This window comes from Phoxinus phoxinus (assembly GCF_949152265.1).
Source record: "Phoxinus phoxinus genome assembly, chromosome: 18".
Classification (NCBI taxonomy): Eukaryota; Metazoa; Chordata; class Actinopteri; order Cypriniformes; family Leuciscidae; genus Phoxinus; species Phoxinus phoxinus.
The window spans coordinates 14000131-14021291 of NC_136893.1; the positions used below are offsets into that span (position 1 = coordinate 14000131).

Sequence of the window (21161 nt, forward strand, 5' to 3'; positions counted from 1 at the left end):
CAGCCGTTTAAACACGTGTTCATCTTGACAGCCTGTTCCACTTCATTGGCAATCCTAGGTTAACCTCACCCTCTGTTGGTTGGAATCTAGTTTGGCTACAAGTGAGCAAGCACAGACCGGTGCTGGAATTCTCCAGAGTTTCCGGCGATGTGGAATTCTCTTGTGATGTCACGCGATGACAGGCTCACTTTCTGTTTTCACTTGACGCATTTAACTCACTTTAATCTTCTTTGACAATTTGTTGTTTTACATTCTATCCAATAATGTTCAAACAAACATGAATTTGTCACATTTCTTTCCTTGATTATCCAAGTACCAATTATTGGTTAAATAGTTAAAATGCTGATATACTATACTATAGAAGTAAGTTGTAGGTGTAACTTACTTGATAGGGAAACACCTTTGCTACTAATAAATTACATTTAAAATTATATTAATATAAAAAAAAAATATTGTACTATTTCACAATTGTAATATATTTCTGATCAAATAATTGCAGCCTTGACAAGCATTAGAGACTTCTTTGAAAAACAAATCATAATACTGAACAGGGTTATTTTTAGTTGCTGTATTACTACTCTAACTGATCACAAAATATATGTAAGGCCTGTTCACACTAAAAAACGATAACTGTAAAGATAATGATAACAACATTAGTGTCCAGACCAAAGCTGCAGTTTTGTCGTCTGATGCTTTAAATGTCTACGTTTTTGAAAGCAGGATGGATTCTGATTGGCTGCCAATGTTTTTATTATTAACCAGGTGGAAAAAAAAATCTGAAAGTATCGTTTCTCTGAGACATTAACATTATAATTGTGGTGTGGACTCTGCTATTCTTTTCATCCTTAGTGTGAATGGGCATTTAGATGACCAGTTGACAAAAGAGATTCATTTATGTCATAAAAGAGTTGGGTGCCAAATGCTGCATTATAGCAGCAGACAAAACCGTCCGTGACGGACTAATATTTCAGAGATAACAGAAATAGCAAATAAAGGGCCATTGTATTGGTTTTTGTATGTGAACTTTATTGAGCCATTGTGTCATTTTACATTTGAACTTCAAGGAATCATTCATATGTTCATTCACAGTAGTTTGCGTTTGAGTACATAGGTGCATGAAGGTAAAAAGCTCTTTTACATATCATTGTCCTGGTGTCCTTGCACCTCAGCACGACAGGGCCTCACTGGCAGTGTGCTTTCCACAGCAACACAATGAGGTCCTGGCAGAACAGGGCAAATTGAGGTAGTTAAAAAGGAGCTCTGTTCACATGTAACTGGATCTTGCTTTGCTCTGAGGCCAGGCATTCCGGTCGACCCACTGAGGAGTCACATGAACACAATGACCAAGCCAGCAGCAGAGCCAGACCCAGATTTACATACACCTTACCTGACCGATGAATGCATGCCTGACTGACCTGATAGAATCGAAAGAAATGTCTCAGACACACTCAATTGAAGTCTGAACTGTTTTCATTATTTCTGTACCTTTCAACACACTACAATTGATGCAGTTTTCACTTTTGTTGCTCCGATCCACATATTTGCAAATCAGCATGGTTAGTTGGAAAGAAACTAGTCAACATACCAGTAGTGAACACTGTGAGCTTTTTTCCATGTGGAATTTAGTTACCATGGTGACACTGGAGGATCGTTGTGTTGGGTAATCAGCAGCAAATTACAAAAATCCTTTTATAATAATGCCCATTTCTGATCTAGCTTTTTTCATAGCCTCGTATACACTCTGATTTAATGTGGATACTAGTCTAAATCTACAGTCTCAGTTTACAGTATGTATCAGAAGAATTATGATGTAATCGCATGAAACATCTATATACACTGAGCAAAAACATAAAATATACATAAAAGTACATGTCCCAGATATCAGACCAAATTAATTTACTTGCAGGGTTTATTGCAGAAACTTTGACTCATAACACATGGAAGAGAATTGCAAAATACCAGTCTTCCAGTGTAGGATTCACAGTTTCTTATAAAATTACATATATAGCATAACACAAAATATGTCCCATTAATAACATATGTGAAGACTGTTGGGAGTTATAGCTCTGGTTTGCATCATAACGACGAAACTCTGCATGCATTTTGATAAAAGTTACCATGACAGGATCTTAATTTGCATATGTAGATAGGAAAATGATGGATTTTCCACATCCTTCTTTCAAGCACACTGAAGTTATTCTTTCAAGATAGAAAAGATGACATTAGCGTGTGATGGACGGCATTACCAGACAGTATTAGACACAAATTATTAGATCTAACCATGTCTGGTAAGACGCCTATCAACAGGCCTGGCTCTGTGACACCTGATAAAGAGGAAATAATGTTAACTTACAAAAATAAAAATAGAATATGAAACGTACAGAAAAGCACTCAGTTTGGCTAATGCCATAAAACAATTTTGTTCGGAACAAACATACAGCCAACCTGCGTGTATTTCAAAAGGCCTAAGGGACTGTAGATGACGTGGTTATGTAAATACGGGCAATAAAAACACAAAAAGGGGGGATGGTGATTGACAAACGAGTTCATTTTAGACATACATACATAAGTGAAGAATAAAAAGTACCCCATACAAGCAAATATAGGTGTGGTTCAGTATTTGCGAGTCAATTCACCCACCTTAAACAAACATTCAGTACTTAAGCAACTATACAACCATTTATTCTTCCCAACCATCATGTTTAATGGCATAATGAAGGAAACAGGACTTTCTGTACCTTAAAAATGTTTACAAGCGGCAAAGATCATTATAGTTCAGGATTTAAGTGTACAGAAAATGTCCCTGTAATGTAAATTAAATTACTCAAAAGTAAAGCTCCTCATAAAAGATTGAGGAATGACATGTTTAACATGGACATTTGCCAAGATGATTTTCTGTGGGAAAATATATAGTCAGGGATAAAAGAAGGAGAGGGGGGAATGGGAAGAGGAGGAGTTGAGGATGTCATTATGTCTATTTTTATCGGGAGGGTTACGCTGAGCTCATGTGTCAGTTGCAGGATGTGCCACGCAGGTTAAACGAGCTGGACCAATCACGGCTCGCCTGCTATCACAAAAGCCACACTCAACATAAGAGGGGGGGAGGGGACTACGAAACTTTCAGCAGGTCTGGTTTAACAGTAAACCGACTGGTATTCTTTAACTAAGGCTGGGTGCGGTTCAGACGTCTGAAACACAAAATGCGACAACGTCAAAAAAAAAGAAAGAAAAGAAACAAAGCCCCTCAAGTCATTTATTAAGATCATTTCTAAAGACTTTTCAAGCAAAGGGTCGTCTCTTTATGCAACATTTTGAACTTTCTAACTGCTGATACTTTAACTTTGAGCGTTGCTTCTGAATTTGTAATTGTAATAGAATGAAATGTATAGTTTTGGGTACTACACAATATGCTAATTGTTTTAACACCATTAAAAAACACAGTCTAAAAGGCATTTCTAGGACAGTGTAGTTAAGACCACACCAGGAAGTGCAGAGTTCGTTATGGTTTCTGTGGAAACATGGCCTATATGCATTAAGCAAACTGTCAAACAAACACATGCCCTTATGTGGTTCTCTCATCCCAACAGTGGAAACAAAGACAAAACAAGTGCTGTCAAACATTGTGAAGAATTGCTACCATAGCGATAATACAGCCTTTCCTTCTTTAGCTTCATCATGTATCATACAAGCACATGTATAGTAAGTTGCATGTAGACTAATATCATTATTCTCAATTGAATGACTGGATGTGAACTAACACGAGCACTTCCCCTTGAAGTAATGAGGTCACCCAACAAACATCGTTACCAGACAGTGTTAGAAAACAGATACACAGTCCAGCACTGCCCGGTAAGATGGCTGCTAAGCGCCAGCGATGAGTGCTAATATTTCCAGGACGCTGATAGAAAAAGTTCTGTATCTGAAGTTCGTGGACAGCCATCATCATCATTACCAGGCAGTATTAGAAAAAGTAATGAAATCCAATGCTGCCTCGTAAGATGGAGAAGACTACCCAAATCAGTCTTAGCAAGTGAAAAACATGTCAGTCCGGTGAAACATATCAAATGCTATCATCAGAAACACTCCAAAACATAATGTTAACAGTATTATAAGAAACCAGTTCTTTGTGTTGTTTAAAATCGGATTGTAACGGCATAAGTTGGGGAGTCAACCACAGAAACTGATGTAGTATCAACAGGGCTTGATAACAGCTCTGACTCAGTCAACTGTCCCAGACAAAGGGGTATGCCAGCAAAATAACCTGCTCAAAAACAGGTAGAGCTAGTATGGCGTATGGCTTTGTTCATCTAAAAAACAGCAGCTGAAGTGCAGAGTGGGCCACTAAGACAGTTAATAATTGCCCAAACCTGTTCTGACTGGTCTGATTTGACATCATGGCCAGGCTGGGAGGGCTGTTCGCTTTAACAATATAGAGGGGGGAAAAAAATATGCATTTCTGCTAAACGGCGCCCCCCCACCCAAACCTAACCCCTTTGCGATGAAAGCAACAAAGGCCTGAATGGGTGGCGTCGAAAGATTCGCTCATCCTCACAGTGCATGATACAAACCTAAAACCCCAGTTGTCTTATTAAGAGAAACAGAATTACAGCGAGTGTGGGAAGGGTTGACTATTGCTAATGTGTAGTGATAACAGCAAGCTGGAATGTTGTTCCGGACTGACCTGCGACCAAATTCGGCATTGAGAAGGTCGATCTAGACACTTCCTGTTTACTGAGTAACGTTTGTAGCGCACAAAGTGAGAAACACTATCTTTAGCATACTGACAGTCAAATGGTTTCTGTCACAAATGGCTAAATATTGGACAAAGGTGGTGAAATGAATTACTGATCTGATTTGAATAATAAGATACAAGTAGACTAGATCTAAAAAGTACTTTTTTTATGACCGAGTAGTAGTAGCTGTAGTGGTTATTCTTTTCAAATACATAATTATAACCGTTAAATGAGAAGAACAAACACAAAATCATGCTAATTATTCAAAACAATTACCACCAAAGCAAAAAAAGTGTTGAAAAATTGTGACAAAGAACTTAAGTTGTAGATCTCGTGAGAAAATGAGAAATGAGCAGAGCAATGAGGGGGAGCAGAAAAAAGAGAATGGGAGGGAAAGATAGAAAGAGAGCGAGTGCAAACTTAAGGGTAGAGAGAGTGGCTGTAACCTTACCGTCGTGAAAGGGACCCTGGTAAAGTAACAAAAAAAAAAAAGCAAGTAAGGGGGGAAAAGAAAGACAAAAAAAAATCTCAAATTTCCAGCAGGTGCCTGAAAAGGTTTCAGCTTCCTCTTGCTCAGTCAGGACCCATGCAATGAAAAGCCCAAGCAGACCTGCTCTCCCAGACGGCAGCCTCTATTTGGTTAATCATCAGCATTATAAACCAGTGCAGCAGGCCTTCTGAGAAAGAAAGAAAGAGGAAGAGAAGAAGAGAGAGGGGGAAAAGAGAATAAGTCAGAAGCAGAAAACGTTTTAAGCACATACTTGTGGGTTCTCGTCTATCGTCACTGTCCTTCTGGTAGAATAAATGTCCCCTGTTCTGTTTTTCTCTATCTTTCCCTCACATTTCAACTGCCGTCAGGTGCAGGTTGAACTTTTCCTGGCTGTCTGCACTGGTCTCTGGGTTGAGAGTGAGGTGTGATCAGGTAACCCTGCCCTCCTGGTTGGAATGTGACTCCATACTGAAATGGACAACCTGAGGGGTAAACTAGGCTTGGCCTTAATCAATAGTTTGTGAAGAACAAAGACGAGGAAACCCTAAACCTTACTTAAAGGCGGGCCTCGCTCTGACGACTCTAATTGCTCTTCAGGTTTAAATGAACGTGTTGTTTCCTACTATGTGAATATAACGAGATAAATATGTAGTAGATTTATTCATTTCCTGCTTTATAAGGTATGTTTCCTTTTTTTCAAAATGTTTTTCTTAAGTTTGAATGGGAATAGGAAGTGGATGAGGGTCATTTGCATATGTGGAGTAGGTGGTAATTTCCCCTATCATTCAGAATTTCCAGAGAACTCTTTTTAAATTTTCAGCATAATTATGTTAAACATGTTAACAACCTCCTAAAAAAAAGTTATTCATCTTCAAAAATGTCTAAAAAAAGATGTGCACCTGCTAATAGATGACCTCCCATGAAAATACTGAATGTGCACTGTGGCAGATTGCTGCTCTTAAGTACACAAGTTCAATGTGCCGCACTTCCGTGACCTCTCACCCGCGCACGGTAATTAATACGCCATTTTCTTCCCTCACACCGAGGAACAAACACTACGGCAAGAACCGCTGCCCGCTTCCAGCACTCACGGCTCTGTGATAAAGGCTTCATCGGCCTCCAAACATGGAGATCTGTTACCTTTGCACATTGTCCCAGGTTAACTCTCATAATGCTCTGGATAGGTTATAGAACTGTGACAAATGACTCATTCAGATGAGGGAATGAAACAGACTCATTTTCTTCCACCCACCAATCAAAACCCTCCACCTCACTGTGCATCCATTGTGCTGCCTAGCCGACATTTTCTTTCCACCGCAGACAAGCTCTTTTAAAATGCATTTATCAGCAGTAATGAAATGACTGGACAACATAAGCCTGCCTTTAGAAACAATATCAAGACGGTGTCAAGTCAATACAGGACTTATTATTAATCTAAAGCAGCGATCGTGACTATCAAGAAAGATGGATAAAAGAGCAGACGACAGCTTAGTGCGTATAAGCTAATAGGCACTTGTTTGCTTTTCGCATCAGAAGCTGACAAAACAGCAATCATCGTCTCGCTTCCTCTGAAATCATGCCAAAAAGACATGCAACGACAAGCCTTACTACAAGCAATTGGAAGAGCAAATACAATTCATCTTTACAACACTTAATTTGGTGAAAAATAGAAACTAAATGCTGATATTTTTGTTTGTTTATCTCTATCAAAAGCTTTAAAAAATATAAAAATATTTTTAATAATGAGAAATAATACGACCTCTTTCTTTATCAACAATGCTTTTCTGTAGGCCTTTTTTGTCAGTGATTATACATTACAGAGCGTCCTTCTAAAGCTGTATTTTTTTTAGCAAAAGCAGAGAGGACTCCTAAGCCCCCTCTTTATCCCCTTTGACAAGTCTGGCGGTTTGCCTCTACCTGCCCAAACTGGTTTATCCAGTCAAGGAATGACGGTTTGTGTCTATTGTGCTCCCTTTTTCTTTCTGTTTAAATGGATTGGAATTTGATACCGATTATGAGCGCCCCTCAACCAACTAAAAAACATCCCCCTTCCTGTTCTGTCTCACTTATGAGTTCTTTACTTTGTACTGTACAAATTGTAAATATCGCTACCAATGACATGGTTTGTTACCAAACAGGAACAAAACTAAGGGTGGGGACAACGAGCGCAAACATAAACTCAAGCAATCCACGCAATACAAAAAGACAGATATAAATAGTTAGAGTTTTAAAAAAAGTTACCCTTGCGTCCTCGGGACACGATCCACTAAATACGGGAGACACCACACCGCGTCAGTTACGCCGTTTCACCAGCATGTCCTTCTCTTCTCTCTTCGGCTGAACGACGCCCTTTAAGATTTTTGCAACCCGAAAGCCAGGAAGGAGACCATCTTGAGGCGGGAAACCAGACTCCCAACATGACGCTGGGCGTTGAAACTAACAGAGTAGCAAAGCAGGTAAGTCTTTGTCTCAACGAACACGCTCGTCGCCGGGAGCTCGAGGTGATGCTACCTGTTTAACCTCTTTGAGAAGAGAGACAGAATTTGTAAAGAGCTTGCTTTACATGTAACAGGGCCCCTCCACCCCCACAGGTGTAATTTTCATGCCGCAGCCAATCTCCTAAGCCTGTAGCGCTTGCAGGTGTGTCCCAAACTCCATGATAGGTCAGTCCCGCCCCGGAGGGCCCTCTCCAACCACCTGCCCCCGCCCAACCTGCTTTGTGTATGTTTATGATGTCATCTCTCTTTGAGTGATTGCACCTTCTTTTCCTATTTCAACAGAAATAGTCCATTCATGTTTATTCTAAAACAGACTACGCATTTCTTCCTCATCCTCTGATACAGACATGCAAGGAGACACAGCCTCTACAACTAGAAAGGGTAAAACCAAGTAGCAACTGGCCTTTGCCCTGTTCATATGCCCACACCCATCGAACTCTAACCTCAGTCCTATAAAACAGACTAAAAGAGTTAGATATTATGAGCCGAGGGGACACAGGTAAACTCAGGTTTGTGACACTGCGTCATCAGGCCTTGAGGCATCTGTCTAACCCTCGTCTCCTGCAGGCTGGTGGGCCCGACAACACACTGGGGCTCAACGTAATAGCTGGATTCATTTAAACAATGCAGACTGACTTGATACTAATCCTACGTCTGACAAATGTCAACAAAAGTCAAAATGGGCAAATATTGACCCTATTGTTGTGAGAATTCATCGTTATTTAGCATTTTCTCAGCAATTCTTTTTTTGGGTGGGAAGTCAAAACTGTTCCCTATGAAAGAGTTGATCAGTTGTACAGTCGATTATTAGTAAAATACACACACACTGAAGTTTTATATATACACACACACATTCTGTGATATTGAATCCTTTATTGAATCCTTTTCCCTTTAACCTTTTTCTCTTGAATAAAAAACAATGCTTAACATTAATATATAAAATAATTTCTATAATATAAAATAATATAATAGTTACATTACTTGGAGAAGTATCAGGTAATCATATAAAGGATAATGTGAGCATGACCGCCATAGGAACTGTCAGGGGCACAAAGGAGCACATTTTAATGATGTTGTTAAGGGGGTTTAATGGGCAGGTGACTCCTCAGCCATCACTGATTGTGTGTGAGCATCATGTCAGAACAAAAGACTGAGGTTTTTCCCATGATAACCCGATACTTCAAGGTGTGGGCTATGTTGACCTGTCTCACCTTTGACATCAAGGGCACATTAATCTTTTCAGACCAATCTGAACTAAAAACATAAAACTTTTACTTTTAATAACACAATGTGGTTCATTTTATGACATATTTAAGATTCTGCACTATGCGTTTCTGATCGAGTGACTCTTTATACGGATCATTATCAAGAGTTCATGCAGCCTGAGTGCTGCTGTTATTAAAGCAACACTAAAGAACATTTATTACAGTACCTTAAAATAATGTTTCCAAAACCGTATCGGTGGTTCATCAAGTCGTAACAGGGTGAAAGGCACTTCTGGATTCGCTTTGCAGCCATATCTGCTATAACCACACTATGTAAGTTTGCCAGACCAGGTCACGTTTCTGTAGTTCGAATGAGACCTAAGAAAACTACAAATTTGACTTGGTTTACGTCAAGCGTTACAATAGTCATTATTTAGTTTTTCTTCGTTTCTGATGTCGCAATACATCACTTTCATGAAATCATGCAACATATTCTACCTTGTCTGTGGACATCGTTCATTCCAAAGCCGGCGCTATTAAAACAGCGAGCGTGCGTGCGACAATAGGCTGCGGTAGGCTAAATTATTTACGACAGCGGTAATGGACAATTCCGCTTCCAACCTGTAGGGCGACCAAAGAGGAAAAGTTCTTTAGTGTTGCTTTAAAGCAAAATACAAATAAATGTTTAAACTTTTCACTCAAATTGCTATGCTGATAATATGATTTGTAATGAAAAATTGTATTCAGTTTAAAAATAAATGAATGGAAAAACAGAAGCATTTTCAATAGTGGTCTCAGACTTTTAGACCTTACTGTAAATTAAAAAGAGAATAAACATGCCATGCTACATGCAAAATATGAATTACTTAAGATGCGACTACAAATGCAAGGTACTGTTATCTGGAATTCATTTCAAAGAGAAAAAGTAACTTATAGTTAGTCATTGACTCCCATACGATGTTCCCTCTGATACAGTATTTCTTGATCAGCGGAGCAGAGAAGTGCTGTACTAAGGTAAATGGGGACAAAGGGCCATATCCATTAAGCGGCCGACTGCTTCGTGCTTCTCTCCCCCGGCTGTCCAGCGAAAGAGGCCCCAAGGTTTGACTGGAAGGAAATTGGCCTGTCTAAAAGGTTTGCTTTGTTTAGCATTCTTTCATTTGCATTCCAAATGAGCTTTGAGAATGAACCGGCCAGGCACAACCAAAACTCATTTGGGTAGATAGATATCAGCCATGGCTGTCACGCAAGGCTAGCGGAGGGGACAGACATCAGCTCCCTTTCCAGAAGAACCATGCCATAGACTGCAGCCACGGCCCTTCCACAAGAAGAGAGCAATCACGGCAATATGCTCATCTGTGTTCAATTTCGTACTCGGATCTACTGCACGTCAATCATTTTTCTTAAACATGGGAATGACAAATAGCTAAATGTATGTATTAGCACACGCACTTATTTACTTACACATGTCCTGTGCCGGATAGACAGCAGATGAACATAAGCAATGTAAATGTAGAGTGACATACTGTTTTTCATACTGGTTTGCATTTAGGACCCAGAACGAACACAAGGAATGAGTCACTCCTCGCTGGAGACAAACGAATGACTCCACAAAGCCCATGTACTAGTTTCTCTCGTTCGCTTTATATATCCTGAATGTCTCAACAAAATGTATAGCAAGTAGGCAGTGGCAGCACACATTTATTGGGCAGCACTCTTGTCTAGATGTCAATCTATTTTTTCTGTCATACTAATAGTAGGCTATATAGGCTACATTCATGACTTCAACAAAAAGCCTGAAATATTTACCAGGACCCTTCCAGGTTCAGTACAAGTCAGTGTTATTGTAAACTAAAAAAAAAAACATTTCCGTTAATTAAAAATAAAGCTGAAATAATATATATATATTAAACAAAATATTACATGAAAAAAAACACACACAAAAAAACATGGTAACTACATTTGTTTAAGTTTAATGACTAAAACTGAAATAAAAATAAAGCAAAACCCTAATAACTTTAAAACCAAAACAAAATATAACCACATTCAAAATATGAATTAATACTATAATAGTACATACATTACACCAAACTAACACTGGTACAAGTTAAACTCAATCAACATTATGCCACAAATTATTGATTAACACAAAAAATGATTTTGACTTGCAAAAAATGTAGGTTATGGTGGGGCACTTGCAATGGATTTGAATAGGGCCAGTTCTTGGAGGATTTAAAAGCAGAAATGTAAAAGTTAATAATTTATCAAAACAATTTGAGCTGAGTTTTTTGTGTGTGCCATTTCTACAGTCGTTTTAGGGATTTATGTGCAAACGTCATGGCAAATTGGAAAAGTGAAATATACAACCATACACAGAAAAAGTAAATTAGGCCTATTTTTTAAAAATGCACAATGTTAATGTTTTCCTGACTTAGAAGCCTGGAGTATTTCAATGTTTACAGATTTTTGAAAAATAAAAAATATCTGCAAAATATCAGTCATTACACAACCTTTTGAGTTTTCATTAGCAACATATAAAATCCTTTGTGCAAAGGAACGTATATGTGTTGGGATACATTAAGCCATGGTGCTCATGCTGTGATGTGACGGAGTCTGGCTCACGTCATTGGTCTATACAGATTATTCTTCTCATTTTACTTTCTGTCCCCTCTTTATTAATAATAAAGGCAAAAATTAAACAAGGTAGCCTATGATAATACTGATATATAAAAAATAAATCACAGTGCTGTACAATGATTGTGTTCTTTACCTGCTCCATGTCCATCAACACCTGTTGTATGTTTTTATCTCTCGGAGTCTCTCACTCTATTTGCTTTGCTTTTGTATTTTGGTCAGGCCGACTCCTGTGAAATTTCAGAGTTGTGTGTTGTCTTAGCAGGAAAGCTTCGTCCAGATGGGTCAATGCAAAGGCTCTTGTTCACTAAATTATGTTTTCTTGCATTTGATACACTGTACTTAATGCAAACATTCTACGACAACACACCATAATGTCTCAATGTCATAATCGTCTCAAGCAGCATTGTCAAATATACAACTTAAGCGAAAAGTTCCCTTCCTGCATCTTGAGAAGCTTCTTTACCTGTGGAAATTCACCAGGGGATTGAGGTTTGAGGGGGAGACATAAACGAATACACAACCACAGCCTTGCTCTGACTTGCCACGCATTACCTTCATTGGGTAATTGGCCTCCGGGGATCATGGGTGTAGTGCTTGTGTGTCACTGGGTTTGTCTGTGTGTCCCCAAGGAGAAGTTGCCATAGGTGAAGGGGAAAGAGTCAGACCTACCAATTAATGATCTACCTTTTCCCCACAACACACTTGTTAACACATCAAACTGGCCTGTGCCTGACCACTCATTCAAAAAAAAAAAGAATTCAGAGTTGGTTTATTCAACCAGTACAACTCTATCACACATACACAGCCTTTTTGTTAGTTCAGATTGAGCAAGTATGGTGCACTATGACACTATGCTGTCAAAGAGTTCGAGTCAAGCACAAAGTTCTGAAGAAGCTGAAGCAATTATTCCACACCCATTCTGTTGTGTGATCGTTGCCTGTGATTGACGTTAGGAAAGAAATGTTGTCAAATTGGACGGATGCTGAAACTAAAAAAACTTCACTCCATCCAAATGGATGTCAGTCAAAATATGTCTCTTTAAGTAGACAGATTACTGGAACAGTTACAGTAGATTGTCTTATAAGACTCCCAGTTCAATGTAATTTGCTGCAAATCACCGATTTAAAGAGATCCATTTCTATTCTGTTTCAAATAAATGCTGTTCTTTTGAACTTAAAGTAAGAAAAATAAGTTTTTTGAGCACTAGCATATTAGAATGATTTCTGAAAAATCATGTGACAGTGAAGTCTGGGGGTAATGATGCTGAAAATTCAGTTTTGCCATTAGGAATAAATCACACATGGAAAACTGTTATTTTAAACTGAAATTTATTTCACTATATTGCCGTTTTTGTTGTATTTTTAAGCATAAAAGACTTCTTTCAAAAACAAAGAAGTCTTTAAACGGCAGTGTATTTAATTTAAAAATAAAACCAGAATAATGCAGAATTTGTCTTTAAACATAGAAGACTAAAACAAACAGTTTGGATTATAACAAGATCTATCTCAATCATTTATTCATCTTCCAGTGAACTGCAATTGAAAACATACACACTGGTAAATACCAAATCATGTGTGCTTTAATATAATATGTGCTATTAGATTACAGCCGTGACCTGATAAAAAACAATTCCATTTTGATTCAAAGCAACCCATTCCATATTATATTGACTCTGCGCACACAGCCAACAAAAAGCCTCTCTTTTCTGATATGACCCTCAACAGACCATCAAACACACCTGTGCTGGCCTGTTTTATGTCAACTAACATAATGAGGGAAAAACAAGTTTGTTTGGAAAACGAGGCAGGCTGTTGTCCCGCAGGTCTCTTCTTCCATTGTTTCGTCTAAATGCCTCAGCTTTTAGGCACCCACTCAATTGTCAGTCTGTGTATGCTTTTCAGGAGACGATGCTACGGACAGCCATTACAACAACTACTTCTATTACACACCTGCCGGCGCAATCGTTTTAAGAGAGTGTTTGCTTACTACATTATGGAGAACTTTGTGGACAACATCAGAGCCCATTTTGCTCTATGATCCTGCATGTGAGGGATCAATCGAAATGTCATGCAAAAGTTCATGTCAATGTCACAAAAGTCCATTTTCCTTTGTGCTTTGTCTCAGCTTGAAAAGCGCTTGTGAAATGTGTGGGCACAGATGGAAGAGCACCAGAAGGGCTGATAATGATGCAAGATCTGTTTGTGAGACTGTCTGCCCACAGGGAGTTCTGATCATGGGGAGACAGACTCATTCACAGGCCCCTCTGGACCCGTTACTATGGAGGATGCTGGATGTACAAGACACGGTTATGTTATCAATCCTAGCCAGATCAAGAGGCTCACAGAGTTATGAAAGCTGCTGAACACAATTGAAATTCCAATGAAAATGTGACTTAGGAGGATACAGAGTACAAGAACTTAATTGTGGAAACGCAAGAGAACATTATTAATCCAGAAGTCCGGTGTCGGAAATCATTTCCAAATTAAAGTGATGAATATCTTTAACAAGTCTCTGTTCTTGATATTTTCAGAAAAAAAAAAGATTGATAGTACAGGTGTATGCGAAATGCTTTTATCGTTTTTTTTTCTGACTGGCACCTTTTGAACAGAAACTGTATGACATCATAAATCGCTTTAATTAGAGGCAGTTCTCAAATCCCAAGAGGTGACGCTGCTTTCCTCTGGGTGATATCAATATTCACCGCAGTGAGAAACAAGCGAGGAACACCATAGACAGATGGCGAATCAAAATTTCCCACCATTTCTGATGTCATTCAGACCAGCTTTCAAATCTGTCGCCTGTTATTATAAATCTCAGCATGAATCCATCAATGAATCATTGATGAATCAAATAAACCAACATTGCAGGGTAACATGTTTGTGTTACTCTTCCTGTATGTGTATGTGATGAATGAAACCTACACAATTACTCCAAGGCAAACTTGATTTACATATGGATTAAACAAACTGCAAAGCATGCCTCTGGTTTTTACAAAGAATACTGGATAATGAGTCATTTTCATAAGTAGGAAATGTATACAGCTCAACCAGCCTTTTATCGCCTGTGATTAAGAGAGTTCAAAAGAGCAGGGAACCGACGGGCCCAATTAAAATTGATTTACAGATGTGATCTAAGAAAGAAACTTTGACAACGGATGAAATGGGTGAGCAACCAATTAGTTTGAATGTTACTGAACTTGTGAGCATTCAAATGAAAGATGGACATCAGTCCAGTGCACGTTTTACCAAGTAAATGGAAACTGGTCATGAGGTGAAATAGTGTAATGATGAGTTATGAATTATTTGTGCAGAACGAACACACACACTAGCAAGTGTATACATAAACACAGAAAACTAGATTTAGAGTGCTTCTCATGCTGTTCCTGTATATTTTCAAAATGGCAGACTTTTAACCAACTTCACATCATGCAAATCTTTTTTTTTTTTTAATGGTGAGGAATCAAAGTCCAATGATCTAAGCACCATTCTCCAAATACTGTCTCTACGGGAGAGCTACACTGCAGCACATTTGCTGATGTTAATAACACAGCACTATCAGAGGGCTTGGGGAGTTTTATTGCTGCACAAATATAGCCCAGAAGGCCAGTCTGTCAATAAAGTGTCTACTTCTGCAACAAAAAGCAAAAGAGAGAGAGAAATCCAAGCTTCTTCAAAACTCTTAAAAGCTTAGACAGTTTAGAAAACTAAAACCTTTTATTCAATTATAAATGTATAAATATCTGAAGAACAATTTATTCCCCAAGTCATGCGGTATGATCCGCCGTATTCACAAAACATTTTATCTTACAACTAAGAGTTCTCCTAAATCGGCAAGATAGCAGCTACTTTTAGCCTTAACATGTTTTGTGAATACGGCCCCTGAATGTTTTGTGTGCAGTTCTATGGCTGCCGTGAAGCAGAATGTTATGAAACCTAACCACAAGGATTGAAACTATATTATTAATGACATGTAATCTAGAACTGGTACGCTATCATGTGTAATCTTCACTAACAACATGTCAAATTCCTGATGAACAACCCAGCCATGTCCAACTTTTCAATTGGTGTGCCTATACTGTTGACATAGCTTTTAAGAGCTCCATATGAACAAGATGCTGTATGCAGATAAGGACATTGAGACGTTTATATGAGGAGAAATAGCACCTGCACTAATGAGATCTATCTCTGTCTATCCTATATATATACACACACTACCGTGTGCCAAAATGTATGCAGTTAATGCGAGAGGCAAACCCAAGCGCTCTTCATCACAGATCTCATTCCCACTGATAATATCATCAGCCATCAGGACAAAGCTAAGATCAAAGAAGTGCTGCTATCACATTTGATCCAAGTTTCATTTTCTGAATATAACTGATGGCATGGCACTGGTATGCTGCGATTTCACAGACTGTGCATTACAAAAAAAGAATCATACAGTGGCATCAGCAAATGAAGAGAGAGATGGCCAGATGTCTGTGCAATGAAAAAAAAAAAAAAAGAGAATCCTAAATGCAGAGACTGAAAGGCCAACAACATGACCTGTTCAGATGCAAAGCACAAGCTGGTGCAAGTTCTCAAAGAGTAAGCGTATCGTAACAGTATCCAAAATTTTCAGTTTATGGCTATGAAGAACTTCTTTATGAATTTTTATAAGCAGTAGAATTAATTTATTCCATGCCATGTAACCTAATATTTTTTTTATTAATTATTTTATATGAAAAAAGGAATACATTTTACAATCTAAAACCTTTAAAATTCTATTAAATTTAAAACCATTTCCGCCCATTCCATTTTCCATCATATTTCAGGATCAACGACACATCACAAATGTTTTTTATATTTTTCAAAAATTACTTAAATGTGCCATAGAATACTAACCAGATGGATAATTGTATGCATTTCATTGTTTAATATTCACACTTTCTTACAGTTGCTTACATTATATGCATATAGATAAGAAAAATCAGCACAATAAGAAAGATGACCATGGACAGCAGTCCTGACAGCAAAAGAGAGGAAGGATTTACAAATTAAGCACCTTGAGAACTTCCTCAATCTTAACCCCAGGTGACCTACCTCAAGAGCAGTCCTCCAACACAAGGCCCTTCAAGCCCGGATCACAGCGCACTGCACAAAAACACACAGAAAAATCCAGAAAGCAATGCGGTGACCGCTCTGAACTTCCTGAAACCTTTTTACAGCGGTTTCCCAAATCTGTATGAGGCCGTGTGCTGCATGTGCGTGGACTCATGCGTGAGGAAGTGATGTAGGGCGTCTAGGATGGTTGGTTTGAAGAATGCACTAGTGTTATCACCGGAGGTTATGCAAGAATAGTTTGGTGGAAACCTTTGCCTGGTACAGTGCTGGGCCTCTGCTTCACGCAGCCAAGGAATCCTGCCCTAAAAATTCCTAATTGTCCTCGCTGAGCAGGAATCTGTCAGGCTCACCCAGGATGTAACACTTAGGTTATCACACACACTCTTTTTTTTTTTACTTACTAAATTTAGTTTTGAACCTATTCCCTCCCTGAGTCTGAGGTCATCTGATGAAAGAGGAGGTATTAAAGCCAAGGACATAACAAGGATGCAGTGTCTTTAAAAAAATAAATAATAATGGCATTATATTCGTTTTAAAGAGAAATGTAAGGCAACTATTTTCTTTCCTATGGTAAATATTAAAAATATTTGAAATCTTTCAGGTCAAATCTGCAGATACTAAGCAAAAATCTATCCGTTACCCCTACATCTGAAACTTTTGACAATAGACAACAGAAAACAATCATAAATAAAGCAGAATTCTAGAATGGAATACACACAGAGACTCTGAACAACTCAGTGTTTTTTTGGGGGGGGGGGTTTACAATCAATGGTGGCAAGGTGAGGAAGACGGGTATCAAATGCTCAGATGAAAGAGGCAGAGCAGATTTAGAGCCTTTTTGTTTCCGTGTGTTCAAAGGAAGCAGCTGCTGACTGCACAGGGCTTAGGTCCTATTCATCTGTAGGGCGAGACAGACGCAGTATCCTGAGGCACAAAAACACACACACCACACACAAATACACACTTCAAAGTCTATAGACTGCTGCGGTGTGGTAGACTCTGTTCGCTCCATAACTCTGTCATTAGCGTCACACACAAGGCTCAGAGAAGCCATGAACTCACCCAAAGTCTCCGTCAAATCAGCCTTTATCAAGCCCAGTACGCTTATGAGTCTGAGGAATGACTTATTTTGATTAATAATACAATATAAATCAAGAACTTTTCATCTCTGGCAACGGTAATCAACGCCAATCAGTAATCGAGCCCATCTTATATTTAAAAAAATGATGGGAAATCAATGACAAGGTAAACACAGGGGTCATATGTCAACAGGTGACATGCAAGACTCACGCCCAGAGGCGGCCGCCCATCCCCCAACGGCACGTAAATCAGGTGCATTTTCCCTGTCGCTTGTTAAAATTCAAATACGCCCTCGGATGTGTATGTGTGTGTATGTGTGTGTGTCTTCCTCTACAGAGCTTCAGTTAACATTTGCATCACAAGCAAATCGCTATTGTGTGATCATTTAGTATGAAGAAAAATTGCCTTATTTCACCAATTACCTGCAAAAAAACAGAGTAGTCCAAGTAAAAAACACATACTGTAGGATCAATGAGATAAATGTCTAGTTAATACTTTTTTTCTATCATAGGACAGGTCAGACAAGTGTCTGAATTTGAATACTTCCTAAAAATGCACACCGTACACAAAGTTAGACAGGAAACGAGGTCAGAAAGTGAAAGGTTTAGGCAAACTTTAGGAGTAGGAGAGCTTGCGATGAACTTGCGCTTTTATTTTCCTATTCAAAAACATTTGCATGGGTTGTCATGAGCACATGGTGTTGGTCTGAGCGCTCTGTGCCTGACTGATGCTTTTCTGACTCCCTGTGTGTACCCAAACCAACATGCAAAGCTCACTCCAACAGAACAGAGCACTAGCTCCGTGTAAAGGAGAATGCTTGCACTGATAACCAAGGTCATATATTTGTACCAGCTGCTCATGACCGTTTGGCTTCCCTGATATACAACCCTGAGTGCAGAGGTTCCAGACACAGCAGCAGAATGATTTACAAGAGATGATTATCATTATCATATAAGTTAAAAAATATATTACAAAGAATGGTTTTATTAATAGTAAATACTGTATATTAGTATAAAATTAAATAAAATGTTAAAAATAAAGTTAAATATAAATAATGTTACTGTCCTAAACTGCCCATGACAAACAAGCAAAAAACAAAACAAAAAAACAACAATTACACTTTAAATAATTTCAAATAGAAAACAGTTATTTTAAATGGTAATAATACTTCAAACTATTACTGTTTTAATTCAGAAATTTTAAAAATGCTCGTCATGGAAGAGGTCTGAATGCATTGATTCAATGTGTATTTTTGAATGAATTAATGCATAGGACAAAAAACATCTTGTCACATAATTTCCCCTGCTGAGCAGACTTACGACCCTGCAGTTGAGGACCACGGGTATAAAGTTATATACTCAAACTTAAAATAAATACGGTAGGCTCTATCTACTGGCACTGACAATATGTACAAGGTCTGTGAGGCAGACAACAATAGAAATGAAAGGCAAAGCCAACCACAGATTGCTCTGAGCTTCTGCTCGATTCCCCGAATGACTCCTAATCTACAGACTCATTTAGAACGTGATTATTAGCGGACCGAGTTAACGAGGCCCATCTGCATCACTACAACAGCACAGATGGTCCATAGGAGGACATCTCAATTATAGTGTACACGAAGGTAAAGAACACACCTACCCCAGATTTACCACATACTCCATATGATGTTTAACAGGTGTTTGTGCAGTCAAGGGAACTTTCTGCCTTATGTGAACGGTATTAAGCGTCAGTCCCACGTTACTTCAGGGATAAAATGCATCCCCCACAAATTCATATTTCTTTTAAATTCAACACAGACATAAGTGGCACTCGGTACAGAACAGTACGTGGAAACAAGTGACATATCAGGGGAGACCAGCAGAAGATAAAATAAGTACCTAGGAGGAGTCAATCCCATAAGGGTTTTTAGACAGTGTCATTGCATCAGTGTTTCTGCGCTATGGAAACCAAGCCTCTCCGGCTCGCTCCATCGAGTAATGCACACACACAAACACAAGTGTTCGCACGGAAACCTCAGACTATACAACACCATTAAACCATGTTAAGCTGGAATTATAAGAGGCTAGCTGACATCTAAAGCGGTGTAGTAACCAGCAGTGTGAGATGTTAAGCTTTAAAACTATTTTAAACTATGCATGCTGGTTTTAATGATCTCATATTGAGAAACTACATTAATTACTTTTATTGTAAGTTTGCTTGGTTAATTAAAAAAAAAAGAAGATATATAAATGGTATGCACCTGACAGAATCAAAGTAGCCTACATGCTAAATTATATTAACTCTGTTTTAGATTAAAACAATGGGGGTGGTACACTACTCCCGCTTTCACAGGCAAGGCTTAAGCCTGGACTAAAATGCATGTTTGAGCCGTTTTAATGGAAATAAACTTACACTGAGGTATCTTAAAATATGTCAATCCCATTGTTTTGTTTCAAGATTCACACCAGTAATGTTTTTTTTTTTTTCTTCTAAGGCACAGTTTTAAAAGTTACGGAAATGTCCTAATTGAACTAAGGCATACTCCTGGTTTAATCAAAGCCCTGTGTAGGCCTTGATGTGAAACCAGGCCTAGGTTACATACACTTTAATAATACATGTATCTGTCACAATAAAGTGTTTTATATCATTTCTAACTCACAAACAAATTACATCTGACATCTAAAAACAATCCTGCAACTTTATGACCAGTCGAGCCCCTTGGGTGACATTTATCTCTGGTCTCATTCATCGTGTGCTGCTGGAAGGTTTGCATTTGTTTATTTATTTTACTCTAATGCTAAATAAGATTTGTGTATGCATATCAACAATTTGAATGCTGTGACTCACATTGCTGAGGGCTGGTACAGGTATCAGATGACATCTTGGTTTACTGTACCAGATACTCGATGGCTTTTTCAGATGGGTGTGAATCAGAGAGGACGACATCGACATGACAACACGCAATGAGTCTGTTCTGTTCGAGGCGAGCTCCCCGTGCCATTGTCATTATTCAACAACAGCGCCTCCTTCCGGATCATATTGACATAACAGCCATTTCCGTCACCCAATGAACCAATGTTTACAAAGACCATAAATGTCATAATAAAAAATACAATTATATATATATATATATAAAAATTTAAAACATAAAATAGGATATATATCATATTTTTATATTATGTGGGTATACTTATAAATACAGATTCAATTCGTGCTTATAAAATAATTAAATTATAATCACACGTATAGGGTCCATTTGGGTGAAGTATGCAAACCCTTTTTGCTAAATCTTTGATTTAAAAAAAACTTCAATCTTAGCATTGAGAGAGTTCAGAAAAAAATTCAGACATTTTTAATGCAAAAATATTTTTGTCAGTTTTTCGCTGCAGTTGAAATGCTAAAAATTTGAGAGAGGTGTGTTCTTGCATGAAAAGAGATAG

The 21161-nt window shown here is 38.4% G+C and overlaps 1 protein-coding gene across 3 annotated transcripts in view; it reads right to left on the reverse strand.

Moving 5' to 3' along the window:
- The window catches only part of ttll10 (tubulin tyrosine ligase-like family, member 10), a 32899-nt gene extending 12166 nt beyond the window's left edge, over window positions 1-20733 (reverse strand). The window contains exon 1 of one of the 3 annotated variants that reach the window (XM_079588643.1): window positions 20569-20733. The gene's annotated coding sequence lies outside the window, so the exon portion shown is untranslated. Of the gene's footprint in view, window positions 1-7464; window positions 7709-20568 lie in introns of those variants that run through there. The other 2 variants (XM_079588642.1, XM_079588645.1) reach the window with 2 other exon arrangements.
- Between the last annotated feature and the right edge of the window lie 428 nt (window positions 20734-21161).